Source organism: Molossus molossus, unplaced genomic scaffold, assembly GCF_014108415.1.
Source record: "Molossus molossus isolate mMolMol1 unplaced genomic scaffold, mMolMol1.p scaffold_m16_p_6, whole genome shotgun sequence".
Lineage (NCBI taxonomy): Eukaryota > Metazoa > Chordata > Mammalia > Chiroptera > Molossidae > Molossus > Molossus molossus.
The window spans coordinates 23092603-23109308 of NW_023425399.1; positions in this window are offsets into that span (position 1 = coordinate 23092603).

Below are 16706 nucleotides of genomic sequence, written 5' to 3' on the forward strand. Positions count from 1 at the left end.
TTAACCTCTCCCCAAAGATCCTGAGCCTATCACCCTCCCCTAAATATTCTAACCCCTCTCCTAATGACTTCAAATTCTGCCTCCCCACGCGCTAACCTTGTCCCCAAAGGGATTAAACCCCCCCTCCAGGATTTTAACCCGCACCCACCCCCTCCTCCCCAAATTCCAACTGTGCCCCACTGATTTTGAATCACACATTTGAAGGATCTTTAACCTCGCCCGTTAAAGGTCTCTAACCCTGCCTCAGGGATTATAATCCGGCCAGCCAAAGGATCCTACCCGAGGGACATTGTAATACTGTACTGTCAACAATAAATTAAGGAAAAAAAAAAAAAAAAAAAAGATGTATAACCCTAACCCCGGACTTCTAGACCTGCCCCTAAGTGACCCCAGCCTTGCTCCCAAAGGATTTGAATCCGCGCCTCAAGATTCTAATCTGTTGTTCCATTTTGAGATTCCAGCCCTGTTCTCCAGGGACCCCAGATTCTAACCCCACTCTCCCAGGATTCTCGTCACCCCTATCCCCAGCATTCTGATCCGTTTCCCCCATCCTTCCAACCTTGTGCTTCTAGCCAGGCCCCTCCCCCTCGCCGCGTCCTGAACCTTCCAGGCCCTTCGGTTTCGCTCAACAGGACCCGCGCTATTCAAACTCCCGGCAAAGTTCCTCGCCCGCAGGAACCGCCCGGGCTCATTCCTGGTGGGTTTCCCGGCAATTCAGAAGACTTGGAAAAAGGAGAGGGCGGGGAAGTCCGGCCTCAAGGAAGCCACATGCAGGTTCTGGGGACATGAGACGGTCATCGTCAGCATCAGTTGTATCTTTTCCCACAAGTTAGCTATTGTGATAATAAAGAACCATAGATAGCAGAAGCATTCTTCTGGTAACAGCCAATCTCTGTCCTTGCCTTTTTTTTTTTTTTGCTATTAAAGTAATGTTGCAATATAAATCCTTGTATATGTTCCCAAAGCTTCTAACAACTGTACTGTGGAGTGCTTTTATAAATAAAATGCACCATTATAAATCTTCATCTTGATACGTCGGCCTGCGGTCCAGAGAGACCCGGGCTCTGTTCCCGCTAAGGGCAGGTACCTCAGTTGCAGTTTGTCCCCAGCCCTGGTTGGGTCGCACACTCAGTGTGTCCCTTTTACGTCAATGTTTCTCTCTCTCTCTCTCTCTCTCTCTCTCCCTCCCACTCGATCTGAACAAAAAATGGAAAAATGTCCTCGGGTGAGGATAAAAAATAATAAATGAATACATACATACATGCATACATACTCATCTTGATACGTTTTGGCAAATGCATACCCCTGTGTAACCACCACCATATATTAGCAGCAAAGAATATGTATACAATTACAAATTTTATCCTAATACACTGCCTTACCAGTACTTGAGGTGGCAAACATTTCGTTCGTTCATTCATTCATTCATTGTCATGGGGAATATAGCTGATCACAAGAAGTTGTGCTAAATGCTGCATCTTTGGAGTCAGACTAGAGTTCAAACCCTGCTACTACCCTATATATGCTGAGTGATAGTGCACAAATCATGTCACCTCTCTAACCTCAGTTTCCTCATCTGTTAAATGGGAATAATAATAGTGTTTACCTAAGGGAGTCATTGTGAGCATCAACTAGCATCTTATGTCCAAGGATGATAAGTATTGTAAGAAAAATAAAGCAGGGCAAGGTGGGAGAGAGTGGGGGTGGGAGGAGAGTGATGGTGTGACTTGAGACAGTAGTCAGGGAAGACCTCTCTGAAGAAGTATTTGAGCAGAGACCTGATGAATTGATGGAGTAAGTCATGTGATAATCTGAGGGAAGTGTGTTCCATGTAGATGGAATAGTAACAGCAAAGGTCCTGAGGTGCCACTGCACTTGTTGTATTTAAGGAATACAAAGAGGCCAGTGTAGCCGAAACAGAGTGGGTACATGGGAGAGTGATGGAGATGATGTTGGAGAGGTAGTGGGGCCATATTGTGAGTCCACAAATGTCTTGGTATTGATAGTATACTTGAAGTGACACGAGATGGGAGCCATTAAAGGATTTTGAGCAGAGGAGTAAGCCACACATGGTTTGTGTTTTAATGGGATCTCTGCTGGGTGGAGAATGGATTGGAGGGGCCTGGGGGAAGCAGGGAACCCAGTGAACAGGCTGAGGCAGTCATCGAAGGTCAAGATGTTGGTGGCATCAGCTGGGGTGGTGGCAAATGACAATTTTAAGAGCTCAGAGAGAGAGAAAAGATCAGAATGCCTGAGACTTCATGAGTATGTACAAGGAGAGTCATTGCAGCACTGATTTTACTAGGCAAGGACTAGAAATAACCTAAATATCTACCACTTGGGGATTGGGAAAATAATGATAATATAATAATGGGTACCAAGCACTTCCCAAAAAATACAAGGATGTTTAAAAACTAATTGTATTTCTAGACATTAGCAATGAACAATTTGAAAATAAAGTTAAGAAAATTTCATTTATAGTTTCACCAAACAGAATAAAATACTTGACTAATGAACACAGACAACAGTCCCGTGAAGGCTGGGGGTGGGGAGGGAGCTGGGAGGAGGGTGTCAATGGGGGAAAAAGGAGGGACACCTGTAATACTTTGAACAGTAAAGATACATTTTTAAAAAGAATAAAATAGCCCTGGCCGGTTTGGCTCAGCAGTTAGAGCATCGGCCTGCTGTCCAGAGAGACCCAGGTTCGGTTCCCGCTAAGGGCACATACCTTGGTTGCAGTTAGTCCCCGGCCCTGGTTGGGTCGTGTGGGTGGCAGCCACTCGATGTGTCCCTTTCACATTGATATTTCTTTCTCTCTCTCTCTCTCTCTCTCTCTCTCTCTCTCTCTCTCCCCCTCCCTCCCTCCCTCTCATTCTATCTGAACAAAAAATGGAAGAAATGTCCTCGGGTGAGGATTAAAAAAAAAAAGAATAAAATACTTGAGAATAAACTTAACAAAAAAAATAAATAAATAAATGCAAGGTATTCTGAAAACTAAAACAACATTTTCGAAAGAAACTTAAGAAGACCAAAATAAAGTTATCTCATAGAATAAGAAAGACATCTCATGGTAAAGACATCCCTTCATGGAGTGGAAGACTTAATATTGCTAAGATGAAGATACTGCCCAAATTGATTGACAGAATTCCCATAAAAACTCCAGATATCTTTTTTTCTTTATTGATTTTAGAGAGAGAGGGAGAGGGAGAGAGAGAGATAAACATCAATAGGAGAGAAAATCTATTGGCCACCTCCTGTATGCCCTCACTGGGGATTTGGCCCACAACCTGCTCATGTGCCCTGACAGGGAATAGAACCGGCGACCTCTTAGTACATGAGTTGATGCTCAACCCCTGAGCCACACCAACTGGGCCAGATATCTTTTTTTTTTAAAATACACAATCTTATCCCAAAATTCATATGGAAGTGCAAGGAACCCAGAACAGCCAAAACAATCCTGAAAGAGTAAAATAAAGTTGGAGGACTCACACTTCCTCATTTCTAACTTACTTTAAAGCCGCAGTAATCAAGCCCTGGCTGGTTTGGCTCAGTGGTTAGAGTGTCGGTCTGTGGACCAGAGAGTCCTGGGTTTAGTTCCTGCTAAGGGCATGTACCTCGGTTGCAGTTTGTCCCTGGCCCTGGTTGGGGTCGTGTGGGTGGCAGTCACTTGATGTGTCTTTCTCGTGTTAATGTTTCTCTCTCTCTCTCCCTCCCGCTCTATCTGAACAAATATCAACAACAACAACAACAAAATGTCTTCAGGTGAGGATTAAAAAAAAAAGAAAGAAAGAAAAGACTCACAGAATGAGAGAAAATATTTTCAAATCATAGATCTGATAAGAGATTGGTAACCGGAATATATAAATAACAAAACTGCATAATAAAAAGACAACATAATTGAAAATTGGGCAAAAGATCTGAATAGACATTTCTCCAAAAAAGCTATACAAATAGCTAATATTAGCGCATGAAAAGATGTTTACTATTATTAGTCATTAGGGAAATATAAATTAAAACCATAATGAGATGCTACTTCACATCTATTAGAATAGCTATACTAAAAAAGACAGCCCTGCCAGTTAGAGTGTTGCCCTGAGATGCCAAGGTTGTGAGTTTGATCCCTGGTCAGGGCACACACACAAATCAACCAATGAATGAATAAATGGGTGGAACAACCAACTGATACTTCTCTCTCTCTCTCTCTCTGCCTTCCTTTTCCTCTCTCTAAAAATCAATAATAAAAAAGAGAAAATAACAAGTGTTGATGAAAATATGAAGAGATTAGAACCCTCATACACTGCTGGTGGGAATGTAAAATAGTGCAGCCCCTTTGGAAAAGTTTGGCAGATCCTCAAAAGGTTAAACATGGAGTTACCATACGACCCAGCAATCCTACTCCTAGGTACATACCCAAAAGAATTAAAAAATATGTCTACAGAAAAATTTGTATGTGAAAACTTCATAGCAGCATTATTGATTAGAAACCGAAAAGTGGAAACAACTCCAATGTCCACCAACGAATAAGTAAAATATGGCCTATCCATACAATGAAATATTATTTGGCAATAAAGGACTATGAAGTACTGATGTACGCTACAACATGGATGAACATTAAAAATGTTATGTGAAATGAAAGAAGCCAGTCACAGAAGATCACATATTGTATGATTCCATTTATACAAACTGTCCCGAATAGGCAAGTCTACAGAAACAGAAAGTAGATTAGTGGTTGCTTAGGGCTGGGGGTTGGGAAGAAATAAGAAGTGGCTACTAATGGGTATGGATTTGGGGGGTGGAGGTGGCAATAAAAATGTCCTCATTGATTGTGATAATGTTGCACGACTCTGTGAAAATACTAAAAATCACTGAATTGTACATTTTAAATAATGAAGGTATACTATGTAAATTATAATTCAATAAAATGTTGTTTAAAACAGAATGGTGAAACTCCCAATGTACTGATAAGGAACAAGTTGGCAAGAGGAGGTGGGGCAGGGTGCACAATAGCTTCCAGTGTGTTTTACATTTGCGTAGAACAAGAGCACAAACGTGTGGGGATTTACCAGCACATGCTGGTTTGAGTCAGGAAGGGCACACAGAGTGGTCTCCATTGAAGCAGTCCCAGTGGAACGGAACTATGTAGCTGGATGACAGAGGAAGGAGGGAGACTTCTTGGTTCTAGTATACACTTTGTACTCTTGAACTGTGAGCCCCCTGGATATAACAACTATTCAAAAACAAAGTCAATTTTGAAAAATCAGAGACTTCATGGACAAGATAGAATTGAGGCTGGGTAGAATTTTTAGAGGATGGAAAGAATCAAGAAAGGTTCTAGGTATGCACTTGACAATGGTTCAGGGGGTGGAGAAACAATGGAAGCAAAGGTATTGAGGCTGGACTGAGTGCCTTTCACTAGCTGTGACTTTGTTTTCTCATTTGCAAAGTAAAAATACCTCACCAGGCACTGATCTATTGCACAAAAAGCTCTTATTGTGCCCTCATATAAACTCATTTTTTAACTCTCGTTGAGATAAGGGTGACTATAAAGGAATGATTCAGAGAGGTAAAGACACTTGCCCAAGGTCACACAGTCCAGCAAACAGTAGAGCTGGGATTCAAACCCATATCTGTGAGCCTCCAGTGCATCTCTAAAGGCTGTGCTTGTAATGACTATACAAATTCAGTAAGCGTGCCCTGGACATTGAGGAGTAGAGAGAGAGAGAGATACTTACCAGAGGACACGATGCAGGGCTCAGTCCTGGAGGGAGGGCAGGAACTAAGAAACAATGCAGACTTCACTTTACTAGTGGATCAGATGCTGGCTCTTTCAAAAATATATTTTTCTATTTTCAGAGGCATTTGCATTTCATATTTCAAATTCTTTGGGACCACTGTTGATAGTTCTATATTCAAAACAGGACAGGGGATAGGGAAGAGAGTCACAGTCGTTATTTCAGGGCTCAGATATTTCCCCTTTTATTTGCAAAGTAGCCAGTGTTCATTTTACAGCTACACCCTCTCGGGCAGGAGGTCACCACTGCCCTCATTTTCCAAGAGAGGCAAATGAAAATCTGAGAAGACTAGACCTTGAGACACTCTTCACAGCCCCAGCAGGTCTTGACCCCACTTCTTAAAAAGCTCCTCCATCTTCCGTCTTTTCTAGCCCCTCCTCCCTGCCCTATTTTTCTCCAGAGAACTTGTCACCACGAGGCAGTATAGTGCATATTTATATGTTAATCTGTTTATTGTCTCACTCTTCTACATTTTTCAAGTTCCATGCAGGTACTATTCATGTGCCCATTTCACAGATGAAGAAGAAACTGAAGCTCAGGGTTTAGGAACAGCCAGTGAATGATAGCACCGAGAGTCAAAACCTTCATTCTTTCATCGATTCTGTTAATATTTATTAAGAGCTTACTATATGCATCTCTGCTAAGGGCTGGGAGCACACTCACACAAAATAGACAAGATAGTCTTGGCCTTCAAGCAATGTCCATCCCAATTAAGGAGACAAAAACTTAAACCAATAACTTAGATACAGAGTGGAAAATGCTGTGGTAGAGAGAGACCCATGCTATTGTAGTACCACATAGGAGGGGCACTAGAACAGCTTGGAGTGCATCAAGGAGGTCTTCTTGAAGGAGGTGATCGGTTGCAGTTTAAAGGATGCTAGTAGAAGATCGTGGTAAAGGGTATTCCAAACACAAGGGACAGCTTGACAAAATCTCCAGGGAGGAACAGCCTGGCCTGTTTGATGAACCATAAACACTTCTGTGTGTCTGGTACCCGAAGCCCGGACACAGACAGGAGAAAAATGAGGCTGGCACGGCAGCAGCAGCTGATAAGGACCGGGGGTTTTCTTGTGTAGGTGACTGGGGAGATTTGCCTACAGGTGTCTTGGAAGCTTGCCTACCCGTGTGCCATCCTAAAGGCAGCTAACCTCATGCTCAGGGGTGTGGTGGGACTGGGCAGAGATGGGAACACTGAGGGTGCCAGTGAAGTTGTTTTTCTAACCCCAGCTGGTGGCCACCTCCAGCTGACGGGTGCCCTCAGGGGGGTGAGGAACGGTTCGGTTTCTCAACTCCTCTCCCTCCCCCAGTGTCCCCAGAGGCCAAGAAAAGAGGAAGCACTTAGAGGACTTCCTCTTGGGTCTGGGTGTGCTGGTACCCAGGCAGGTGGGGGAGGGAGTAAGACGGAAGGGGTAGAGTGGGACCTGTCCACTCACCCTGGCATTCCCCGTAGAAGAAGGCCTGAGCCCCAGCCCCACCTCCATTCAGTGTTGACCAAGCTTCTGCAGGGTGCACCCAGGCCTGGGTGCTAGGAGAATGGATTAGCCCCAGCAATTCTAAGTTACTGTCAGTTCCTGGGCGAGACCTTCTCTCTGAGCCTTGCAACTTGAATGAGGAGGCACATCCTTACTCAGCAATTTAAAACTAAGGTGATGTGTATCAATTGACACGAAGAGATCCCCAAGACTACGTGCCTAATAGTATAGAGGGTATATTCATTTTTTAAAATAACATGATTTTGTATTTATCTACATCTGTATGTAAATGTATAAGGAAAGCTCTGGAAACTACACAGCCAACGAGAACATAAGTTGCCATTGAAGAAGAAAGGAACATTGTGATAAGGGAGAAAGAGATGGCAACATTTTTCTATTTGTTTAAAAAATTGTTTTAATTAGACTATATTTGTTTTTATTTGTGTAATTAAAATAATAATAACAGAGAGGATTGTTATATATGGTTATCGGAGATCCTTTTCCCCAAACGTTTTATTATAAAAATTTCCAAACATACAGCAAAATTGAGACTTTTACAACAAAACCCCCACACTCACCACCTACATTCTACTATTAACATACTGCTTGCATTTTCTGTCCTTCTATCCCCCCATCAATACATCTCTTAAAAATGGGTTTGAAAGTAAATTACTCTGGCACACATATTATTAACTAGAGTTCAATGTTTGTTTACAGTATTTTTAATGTAAAATTTACAACAAAATGTAGATTAAATGTTCATTTGCTGAATTTTTATCTTTAAGCTTATCTTTATTGTTGAATGTATTACAGATGTCTCTCTTTTTTCCCCCCTTAACCTCCTCCTCCCCACTCCCACCCACCTCCTGCCTTTCCCACTCTATTGTCTGTGTCTATTGGTTATGCATATATGCATATACATTCTTTGGTTTCTCTCTTCTGGCCCCACCTCCCCACTTCCCTTTGAGGTCCATCAGTCTAGCAGCCAATTTGTACTTCTTAATTCCTTCACCCTTTTCACCCATTCCTCCCATCTGGCGACCAACAAAAGTTCTCTATATCTACGAGTCTGTTTTTGTTCTGCATGCTCATTTTGTTTGTAGATTCAATTGTTGATGATATGTATTTATTGCCATTTTATTGTTCATATTTTTGTTTTTGTTCTTTTTCAAGAAGACCCTTCAACATTTCATATAATACTGGTTTGGTGGTGATGAACTCCTTTAGCTTTTTCTTGTCTGGGAAACTCTTTATATGGCCATCGATTATAAATGATAGCTTTACACGGTAAAGTAATCTTGGTTGTAGGTCCTTGCTTTTTATCACTTTAAATATTTTTGGTCACTCCTTTCTGGCCTGCAAAGTTTCTTTTGAGAAATCGACTGACAGCCTTATGGGAGCTCCATTGTAGGTAACTAACTGCTTTTCTCTTGCTGCTTTTAATATTCTCTCTTTGTCTTGAACCTTTTGCGTTTTGATGATGATGTGTCTTGGTGTGGACCTCTTCAGGTTCATCTTGTTTGGGACTCTCTGTGCTTCCTGCACTTATATGTCTGTTTCCTTCACCAAGTTAGGGAAGTTTTCTGTCATTAGTTTTTCAAATAGGTTTTTAATTTCTTGCCCTCTCTCTTCTCCTTCTGGCACCCCTGTGATGTGAATGTTGTTATGCTTGAAGTTGTCACAAAGGCTTCTTACACTATGCTCATTTTTTGGATTCTTTTTTCTTTTTGCTGTTTTGGTTGGGTATGTTTTTCTTCCTTATATTCCAAATTAATGGTTTTCTTCTTGGCTTTGCCTACTTTACTATTGATCCCCTGTAAATTATTTTTCATTTCAGTTAGTGCATTCTTCATTTCTTTTCTTTTTTTTTTTTTATCCTCACCCGAGGATATTTTTCCATTTTTTGTACAGATAGAGTGGGAGGGAGAGAGAGGAAGGAGAGAGAGAGAGAAATATCGACGCGAAGGGACACATCGAGTGGCTGCCACCCGCACAACCAACCAGGGCCGGGGACAAACTGCAACCGAAGTACGTGCCCTTAGCGGGAACCGAACCCGGGTCTCTCCGGACCGCAGGCCGACGCTCTAACCGCTGAGCCAAACTGGCCAGGGTGCATTCTTCATTTCTAACTGGTCCTTTTTTATGCTCTTGAGGTCCTCACTAAGTTCCTTGAAGTTCTTTGAAATTCTAAGTTCATTGAGCACACTTATTATAACCAATGTTTTGAACTCTGCAATTGTTAGACTGCTTATTTCCATTTCATTTAGTTCTTTTCCTGGAGTTTTGTTCTGTTCTTTCATCTGGGACTTGTTTGTCTCCTCATTTTGGCTGCCTCCCTGTGTTTGTTTCTATGTATTAGGTAAAGTTGCTATGTCTCCTAGGCTTCCTAGAGTGGCCTATTGTAGTAGGTGTCCTGTAGGGTCTAGTGACACAGCCTCCCTGATTACCCCAGCTGGGCCCTCAAGGTGCATACCTCATGTGGACTGTACACCCTTCTGTTGTAACTGAGTCTTGATTGCTATTGGCAAATCAATGGGAGGGATTTACTCAGGTTGATCAGCTGCAAGGACTGGCTTTGCCCACTGTTCACTGACCTCTGTCTACCTCGGATGATCAGCTGTGCAGGGTCCTACAACACAGAGCAAGATTTACTTCAGCAGGGCTCCATTCCTTGAGCATGTCACTTGTGGAGGTGGTTGGGTGGCAGTGCGTCGATGTGGTCTGAAGCTGTCCGCTGGGTGTGCTGGTTCTGGGGCAAGGTCAGCCACTGCCTGTGTTCTATCCGGGGCCACCAGGCATAATCTACAAAGTGATCTACAGATGGCTGCTTATTGTGCTGGGTTTGGAGGTGCCCAGGCAAAGCCAAGCTGTGAACCAAGGCTGGCTGCTTCTAGTGCCAGGCCTGGGGCCACTTAACAAGAGGTATGGGGATTGCTGAGACCAGGTGCTGCTTGTTTGAGAGATTTTAGGAAAATCTGAAGCAGGATCCAAGACAGGCCAATCCTATGGTAAAGCCATTGGAAATAGCTTGGGTGGGCCTGGGAGTTGGGTGGGCAAGGCCTTAGGGAATCACCCGTGTGGGGCAAACTGTATGAGCCAGTTGCTGGAGTTGCAGACACTGCAGCCTTCTGCTGGCCCCGTGGGGGAAGGGCTCACCAAAGGAATAACGGCCTCCGCCAGCACGTCTGTCCAGGAAAAAGCTGCCTCTCCAGCTCTTGCCCCAATGCTATACAGCTCAGTTCTTCCCCATATGTCTCTGGTGCCTTTCAAGCTGCCTCCCCTATACTGGAGCTCAGAGGGAGTGGGTCTGAGTAAGTCCATGCGTGGGCCCTTTAAGAAGAATTGCCTGGGACTCCAGAGCCTCAGCCTCCCTCAGCCTCAACTCCTGCTGGTTTTTAGAGTCAGAAGTTATAGGGACTTCTCTTCCTGGCACTGGAACCCTGAGCTGCAAACCTGGTGTGGGAGGACCTTCACAGCCCAGGTATCCCTCCTGATTTTTATCCTCCACACGTGGGTGTAGGACCAGCCCGTCCACGCCTCTGTCCCTCCTAGCAATCTCGATGTGGCTTCTTCTTTAATTTCATAGTTGTAGGACTTCCAGAGACGAGTACCACGTTTGTCTGTGCTGCCATCTTGACCGGAAACCCATTTGCTGAATTTTAAAAAATGCATATACAACTATTAACTTCAACCCCATTAAAATATACATTTCCATCACTCCAAAAATTTCCCTTTCATATTCCAGTGTATTTTAATTGTCAACATTCTATAAGTCAGCATTCAACAGAGGGCCAGGTATATAGTTAGTGCTCAGTAAATATTGGTTGAAGGAATAAATGAGTCTAGAAATGAATGTGCACCTGGACTGTTCCTCTGAGGGCAGGACCATGAGTTTTTCTCTCACATTCCTCATAGAATTGATACACAATAAATGCTTACTGGAGATTTATTGATTGTATTAGTTATACATTGCCATGTGACAAATTACCCAAAATTTACCAGCTTAAAATATTATAAACAGTTATTATCTCACACCGTTTCTGTGGGTCAGGAATCTGGAAGCAGCTTAGTTCAGTGGTTCTGGCTTAGAGTCTCTCATGAGGCTGCAGTCAAGGTCAGCCTGGTCTGCAGTCATCTGAAGAACTGGCAAGGGCAGGAGGATCCATTTCCAAGGTGACTCCCTCCACGTTCTCACCATGTGAACCTTTCTGTAAGGATGCCTGATTGTGCTCATGATACAGTGTCTGGCTGCCCCCAGAGTGAGCGATTCAGGAGAGCAAGGCAAAACATCACATGGATTACACAGGTCATCCCTATTAAAGGTGGGAAGGGTCTACACAAAAGCATGAATATCAGGAGGTGAGACTAACTGGGGACTTTGTGGAGAAGGTAGTCATTATGAATATGCATTCAAGTTTTCTGAGAACTTGCTTTGTGCTGGGTGCTGTGTTGGGTTCCACAGAGCACAGGAATGATTCAGAACCAGCTCTCTCCTTTGCCCTGACAAGATGTGTGTGTGTGTGTGTGTGTGTGTGTGTGTGTTAGGATGGGGATGGGGAGGTCAGACAGACATGAAGCCAGATGATCTTATAGAGTACAATAAATATCACAATGGCATTTTCAAAAATTGCTTTTCTGTGATTTATATTCATGGCAGAATATTTAAGATACATTATGAAAAGAAGTTTCCTTCCACCCATATTATGCTGTATACTCCCCTAGCTCAGAGGCAGCAACCATCACTTGTTTTGTCTATCCTTCCAGAACGATTCTACGAGTATACACACAGACATTCCCCTCCACCTTTAAACAGAAAGAAGGAATTATGCAAAGTGCATTGTTCTGCACCTTACTTTTTTTCCCTCTTACTCTATCTTGGAAATGATTTCATATAAGTACATAGAGCTACCTTGTTCTTATTTATGTCTGCATGGCATTCTATTGTCTGCATGGGCCACAGTTTATTTAACCAGCCCCGTCACTGAACATTTCATTTATTTATTTCGAATCTCTTGTTATTAGAAACATGACATCCACCATTTCTACTTGTGTCCGTATAAATGTAGGAGAAATTCTTGGATCAAAGGGTCTGTGCGTTTAAAATATTGGTAGATGTTGCTAAATAGGATTTTACCAACCTACCCTCCCACCCAAAATGCACGAATGTGCCTGTTTCCTCACACCTACACCCAAGTTATCAAACTTTCCAAACTTTGCCAGTCTAGTAATTGAAAAATGTCTTCTCAGTGTAGTATTAATTTGCATTTTTCTTATTATGAGTGGGGCTGAACATTTTGTCACGTGTTTTAGTCATTTGCGTTTTCTTTTTAGTATACTGCACAATAATTTGCCTATTTTTCTATTGGGCTATGGGTCTTTGTTATTTATTTGAATGTCTTCGTTACACATCAAAGACACTATTCATTTGTCTGCATGGTAAGCTTCAAAAACAAATTTTTAAACAAGTTGCTTTTAGACAGAAATGAGAGGTTTTTGCAGGTCACATCATTTTCTGTGCATCCCTGCAGAGCTGTGCAAGGGCTGAGGGAGCAGCTGTCATGCGGCGTTCTAGAAGGCAAAGCTGGGAACTGGCAGTGGGGTTGGGGCAGCTGGGGTGGGCAAGGAGGGAGTTGTTAGCTCTTGCACTTGATAGTAAGGACTGTCCAGAAGACAGCAAAGTCCCCATTGCAGGAAGTGGTCAAGACAGGCTAGCCTGGCTCCAAGACCCTTTGCCCTTCATCTAAAATGGCTGAGGGTGGACAAGTCAGAAATGAGAGGACACACCAATAGAGCTGTCAATTTCTGATCATTTAAGCTTCTTTGGGTGATTAATAGTTATATAAACTCCCTAGAATGTAAGCTCCATGAGGCCAGGGTTCAAGTACTAAAAAAACAAACAAAAAAAAACAGTTGTGGAATGAATGAATGAATGAATGATGAGTCTAATCAAATGATGTGAGTGGCTACTGTTTCTGAGCCAGGAGGGAGCCTTCTTCCCCTCCCTTCCTTGCGGAACTGGCCCTCTCCTCTTTCTTCCTCTTACCCCATCTGAGCCAGGTCTTAGCATCTCTCATCTGGTCATTGTCCCAGCACCCCGCCCCATTCCCCAGCACCCAGGGTCTCCTCTATTCTCTAGTCAAACCTCCTCTCCAAGCAGCTAGATTCACTTCTGGAAGATGTAGCCCATTAGGTCGCTCCTCACTGCCTACTCTTCCTTGTCCCAAAGGCCTTCTCAATCTGCCCACTCCTCTAGTTTCCTCTCTGATGCCCCTCACCCTGTCCCCCCACCTCACATGCCCCATGTTCCTTCAGCAATAACAATGGTCACATTTACTGAACACGTACTTTATCTATTTTTACATGGATTATTTTTTTTAAGTCTCACAACAATCTGTGAGATCTATAAGGGTAACACTATTATTATTCCCATTTTATAGATTAGAAAACTAGGACCCAGAGACATTTAGGGGCTTACCCAAAGTCACAGAGTTGCTACTCAGAACTCACTCAGTCTGAGCCCTGGGGCAGAGCATCTAACCACTGTACTGGGCCTAACTGGTCACTAGTCTTAGAGTGTGCCATGCTCCTTCGAACTCCTTGGCCTTTGCTTATGTTGGCCCTACCTGGAAAGCTGCCCCAAATCTTGCTCATCCTTCACAGTCTTGCTCATAAGTCACTTTCTCTGCAAAGCCTTTTCCATCTTCCCTGGAAAGAGCTGTTTCTCACTCTCTGAGTTTGCAATTGAGAACTTTCTTCTGTGGTTATTTGAGGACTTCCCCTCCCCATCAGGCCCAGAGCCCCTCAGTGGGCAGAGACTGTTCTGTGTCTCCCTCCAGTGTTTGGCACAGTGTCTGGCACAGAGTGGTGCTCTCTAAATGTTTGGTGACCAAATGACAGTGGTCCCAGGACTGTCATTGTGAAGGGCTGCTAGAAGTCTCCATTTGGAAGCTCAGAGGGAGTAGAAAATTGCAGGGTCCTGAAGTAGGGGCGCTAAGTGTAGGGGTAAAGACAATTTCAGTAGCTTCACCACTTGCCCATGGGGGCAGTTCTGTCCCCAGGCAGTCTAGCTGGTAGGGAAGTTCCTCCCTTACACCACCCCTATAAGTCTTCAGGAAACAGCTGTCCCACTCCCAGGGGCTTTCCTCTCTTGCAGTGCCAGGAACTGAACTATGATGGGAAGTGATCCTGGCTGGGTCTCTGGATGCTACAGGAGGAAGTGTGGTCAGTGTTCTCATACCCGGAGCCTGGGCCACCTCAGCCAGGGCTCTTTGTACTTCAGTAACTAGGGATTACATGGCTTTGGTAACAGGGTAGTTCCGGGGTGGTGAGGACTTCCTTGAGGTGTGAGGGAAATTGCCCCATTGCCGGGGCTGTGGGGTAAGAACTGTCCCAGTGCTTCTCAGTAGCCCTGAAACTGTGTCCTAGCTAGGACTGCAGGCAATTTCTGAGCCTGACCCTCTTGCAAAGACCTTAGGGACCTCTAGCTCTTTGGCTCCAGCCCCTAGCCAGCTGACTCCTCCCTCTCAAGCTGCCTCACTTAGGAACCTATTAAGGCTTTCTATAGCCTCAGGTCCAAATGCCTGTTTGAGATCACTACATCCCAGTCTGGTAGACAGGATAGCTGGGCCCTGGGGTTAGCCAGATATGGGTGCAAATCCCAGCTCACTTTGTGACCTTGGATCATTCACTTCACCTCCTTGAGCTCCAGTTCCCTCACACATAAAATGAGGATAAATAGACTCGAAAACATCAAAATTAAGGATTTGTTCAATGGAACAAATTTGTTCCAAGGAAAGCACCCTAGACCAGTGGTTCTCAAAGTGTGATCCCTGGACCATCAGCATCACATGAAATGCAAATTATTGAGCCTATCCCTTGCTCTATTGAGCCAGAACCTTGGGGTGGGGTCTAGCAATCTGTGGTTTAGCAAACCTTCCAGAAGATTCTAGTGCATGCTAAAATATGAGAACCTCTGCCATAGACAAACTTAACAGATAGGCAACACACTGGGAGAAGACAGCTGGAACATCAAGAGTCAACAAGGAATATCTAAAATGTATAAGCTACTCCTACAAATCAACAAGAAAAAGATAAGAAACCCAATATATAATGGGCAAAAGAGCTGAACAGGCAATTCACTGAAGGGGAAGCCCAAATACCTGACAAGTAGGAGGTTCTGAATTTCAGGATTAATAGAGAAATACAAATTAAAACAGCAAATGAGATGCCACCTTACCACCCAACCTGTAGGCAAAAATTACAAAGTCAAATAATATAAACGCTGATGAAAGTGTGGGAAGACAGCATCCTTCACAGGTTGTTAGGGGAGCCATTTTAGCAGAATTTTGTGACATTTAAAACCTACATGCCCTGTAATCTAATTCCCATAAGGGTCATGCTCAAAGATGTTCATCACAGTGTTATTTATAGTAAGAGGTAGTTGGAAACAACCTGAGTGTCCATCACTGGGGGAGTGGATACATAAAACAGTGGCTGCTTAGCTTGGAATATTTTGCAACAAGCTACATTTTCCAATGGCAACAAAGGCAGTTTTTTTGTTTTATCCTCACCTGAGGACATTTTTGCATTTATCTTCAGGTAGAGTGGGAGGGAGAGTGGGAGGAAGTGAGAGAGAGAAACGTCAATGTGAGAAAGACACATCGAGTGGTTGCCACCCACCAACCCCAACCAAGGCTGGGGACAAACTGCAACCGAGGTACGTGCCCTTAGTGGGAACCGAACCCGGGACTCTCTGGTCCACAGGCCAACGCTCCAACCGCTGAGCCAAACCGTTCAGGGCAACAGAGGCAGATCTTAAAAACATATTATGAGGTGAAAAAGAAGGAACAGAATGAGATCCTTACCCAATACTATTTATGTAGTATAAATACACACACAAAACATTGTATATTTTATGTCCAGGGACATATATCAACACATAGGATTGGGTGTCCATGGCGGGGAGGAAGAGTATGGAAAATGTGTAGATGCAAGGGGATAATAAAACAGCAAAATATCAAAAGGGCCTTGCATGAACCAATTATGATGGGATGATCACTTGCCACAAACTGAATATGAATCATGGAACTCCCTGGACCTGAAGCCCTAATAATAATGTTACTTAAAAATAGGTGATGACAGCCCTGGCCAGGTAGCTCAGTTGGTTAGAGTATCATCCCAATATGCTAAGGTTGCAGGTTCGATTCCCCCATCAGGGCCATACAAGAATCAACCAATGAATGCATAAGTGAATGGAACAACAGAAACTGATGTTTCTCTCTAATCAATTTAAAAAATGGGTGAAAATAGTACCTACCTCAAAGTAAGTACCTTGTGTCTGGTCATGGAGGGCTCTGTGACATTATTACAAATAAACTTGCCTAGTTCTTCCAGGCAAGTCTCTGGTCTCTTCTCGGGGCTCATTTCTTTTAGCTTCCAAGCC